The sequence below is a fragment of the Pezoporus occidentalis genome, unplaced genomic scaffold, assembly GCF_034315485.1.
Source record: "Pezoporus occidentalis ecotype Australia unplaced genomic scaffold, CSIRO_AGI_Poc_V1 ctg26, whole genome shotgun sequence".
Lineage (NCBI taxonomy): Eukaryota > Metazoa > Chordata > Aves > Psittaciformes > Psittacidae > Pezoporus > Pezoporus occidentalis.
Window position 1 is genome coordinate 639,795 of NW_026914502.1, and position 3,872 is coordinate 643,666.

Consider the following 3,872-nt stretch of genomic DNA (forward strand, 5'->3'; position numbering starts at 1 on the left):
ATCTTCTTTTTCAAGTGGGAGTGGAAAATTATTTTGTCGAGATCTCCTTTCAGGGCAAGGAAGGGAGCCATGCAATAAATGCAGCACAGACTAGCTCTGCTTTGACAGCTAGGGTGGGCTCTGTAGTTTCACTGAAGTGTCAGGAGTAAGCCACTGGAAAGGTACTGGAGAGTCGGTTTCTTTAACGGCAGCCTATATATGGAAATATTTTTCTGGCATAATAACGTAGTTGTAGGTAGTCTCTTTAATTTCAGAGCTACCCAGTGTGGCCTGGAAACAATTTTCAGTGTGTGACCAGGATGCTTGCATTTTTGCAGTACTCCAGGGACAGACCTTAGTGAATAAATCTGTCGAGCTAGCACTCCTCTGTTGACAAAAGATGTTCTTACTGCATCTCCTGGCTTTTGCTGTTCCACCCTGTGCTTGCTAGTTAGAGGGAATGCTTTGAGGGGTAGGTAAGGATGTCTGGGACTCTGTTCAGTCTCTTCAGAAACTGCCAAGCAGACCTTGATACCAAATATGTCTTTCAAAGAAATGACATTTAACCAAAAGCTTGATCTGTAATGGGATATTACCTAAATCTTATAATGAAAGTAATTTACCAGATTGGTTCGGAGGCGTATTAAGGCAATATAGGAACCATGGTCTGCATCACTGATAATGTTATCCATGCACTTGCTAGTCCATTATCAGAGTGATTCATCTGAGAGCTGCAAAAGGGCCAGACCACGCTCCCAAACATACAAACATCTAGACAATATAGATTGCAGAAGCAACTAAGCAGCTGTTCCCTTTCCTGCCATACCTGCTGCTGGTGTATGATGGAGCAAATGGCCATTAGGGTTCCTGCTTTTAACAAGATTGTATGTGCCTCTTTGAAAAATGTCTTTTGAGATGGATGTGTTTTTCTAGCAGATATTACTTGTTAGTGCGGTCCCTGAGCTTGCTGTTCAGTTAAGGACAAATCTCAAACAAAATATGCAGCTGCAAACTACTGAACTTAACCTGGCATTAGCCAGCATTAGAGAGGCATGCTCTGATAACTTCAGCAGGCAGAGGAGGTTATTTAAGGGAATGTATTCTCCATCTCACATAATCACTGGGATTATTTCTCGCTATCTCTTCCTTGTCCTCCCCACCCAGAACTAGACTGCAGCTGCAGAAACACCAGCTGCATTGGCAGGGGCAGGCACAGCTTCAGGGTTGGGGGTGCAGTGAGCCCCCTGCAGCCTAAAAGGAGTATATGGACATGGAGAAGCAGGGTCAAGGGCTGCATCACCACTTTCCCTGCCAGACCTATGAGCAGGTTATAAGGTCAGTGTGCATTTCAGCTGTGGTTCAGGGGTGAGGAACCCAGCAGAGACTGTTTTCTTTCTGTGCGTGGTTTACAACCAGTTGTAAATGCAATATGAATTTGTGTGTAAAACAATAATCAGGTTCAGTTTGTTCAAAGTGAAGACTTTTTAAAGGTATAGCCAGAAATAACAATTCATCAGCCTGAGCATATCGTAAAACTCCAAATACATATAAATAGCAATGCTCAAATAATCCCTGAAGTGCCTGTAATTTATTGAGTCCTCCCGAGTATCACCATCACTATGGTCAGGTAGAGATAAGTGGATTAGTTCTGGATATGAGCATCCAAACTTATACTTCACTGCTCAAATTCATACCTACTGAATTTGAGCCTATCATCATCTTGTAGGGCTTAGCTATCTAAATTTGCCATGGTTTAACCTGTCCAAGATATTTTAGGGGAAAAAAACAACTTAGGGGGTTGGGATGCAGATGTTCTCTATGTCTGAAAGAGAGGGGGAACCTCTGATCTCCTGGTAATATTATTGCTGTTCATATCTCTGCGTTTCCAGCTACCAAGAAACACTGCCTCATTTGGTGTGGCCAGAGTGCTGACTCTCACACTAATTGGTTTTGTTCTGCCTGTCTCTATTTATCTGCATGCCGCCAGTAACTCTGACATCAGTTCCAAGAGCATAGGCAGTTTTGCTTTCTGCTTTTCATGGAACAGAGCAGGTGACAAGTTGCCTTCATCAGTGTTGTTCAGTGGCAGTATTAAATGCAGATACGAGTCTAACTTGGTATTCTGCAATGCTTGACATTTGTTTTCTGCCACTTGGGTGGCTGATAATGAGTTTTCTTGTTTAATCTTTCTTTTTACTGCTAAGAATTCATATCTACTGTGTTTAGGCCTATTGCCAGCTATTACTAAGTTGTGGATATAAGACCTAGAGAAAATAGACATGCTCCATCTCCATTTTTGTGTCAGCTTTTTCTAATGCTTTCTTTTAACAGCAAGAGATGTCTCCACCAAAACAAGTAAATCTCCACCTACTTTGATCTAGAAGAGTTTTGCTTTGCCACCAGACAGACACTTTTAATTTGTCTCATTTATACCTTTAACTTATTTCTTCTCTCTGTGAATACTGGGCACAGATGTGACTGCTGCTGTTCACTACAGTGTCTTGCAAATTCATGTTCTGCTTGTTATGGAGTCTGCCTTTGATTTTGCATATTTTTGCCTGTTTGCTTCTCGCATGTAGTATGAGATCCTCTGTAACATCAGGGCACTGTTCACTGGCCTCAGGGGGGTTTAGATTGCCTTTCCGAGCAGGAAAATGCTGCAAGTTGGTTTCAGAGTCTAAAACAAGGCTTTGTGTACTTTGACTCATCTGGCCATTTAGGCTGCATCAGCTACAAAGATAGTCAGTGACCAGATTTGAAGGGAATGAAATGGAGGTATAAGGTCTGTGGCACAGTGAGGAGCAGTCCTAGGACAGCAGCCCACGGCAGCGTCTGGAGTGGGTGCCATGAAGACCAGGAGTCCTCTTGACGTGGGCACTCCACGGAGGAAGGTCCCCTCTGGTCACCAAGCCAGTATCAGTGCCCTCCAGGTGCGTGCTAGGAGATACCTTGGGCAGGATCCTTCCCAAGCCAGCCCTCCTCCACCACCACCTCTGCCTGCTCAAAGCCTTGTGGTGTGATGCAGCAGGGTGGCTTGGGGTCCAGCACACTGCGAGCAGTGCCCAACGAGGTTGCTAGTTGTGTTGGCAGCCCTGAGCTCAATCTAAGGACAGCTCTGAGCTCTTAGGCCTCTACACTTTTTCCTAGCACCTGCTTGTTCCCAACCATACGTTTTTGACTTTCATGCAAAGTGCTTCAAATTCCTGCTTTCTGTTTCACTGTGAGCCTCTTCCAAGTTAATTGGAAACTGTTGTAAACACGAGCTGCTTCAGAAGCCGCTATTGTCAGAAATGGAGGACTTCCTGGCAGTCTTCCTTTTGGCTAGTCCTCTGAGCCAGCAGGTAACCTCTGTTTGCAGCTTTCCACACGGTTTCACCTCTGGATGGTCTTTTAAAGGCTACGTACTGTTTGAAATTGCTTGGAGGAGTAGCTACAGTGTATTGAATACATACTTGAGGAGCCTATAGTTTACACGGTTCAGATGGACAGCTAAACCTCAGCATAAGCTAGCCCACAAGGAGGAGGCTTCTTGAACCTGCAAGGTTGTTGAATGTGCCCATCTGGTGGACTACAGCAGTTTGCTTCCATGGTGATGGCCAGGCCCCCAGTTTTAGCTTGACCTGGGAAGGGCGAGAAAGAGAAAGGGGTAGTCTCTTAAAGATATCTTGTCTCTTCTGCAGTGAGAAAGAAGGAGAGGGTGGAGGTAGGATGGTTTATATGGCTATTCTGGATTGTAGCATGTTTTATATGGCTATTCTGGAATTCCATGTCAGAGGTCACCTTGGAGAGAAAACCACACTAGAAGAGGATTATAAGAGCAAAGTATCCTTCAGCCATCCTGAAGGACAGTATGTCCTTCAAGGTGTTTCCACTGTGTCTCCATGAGATGAGCT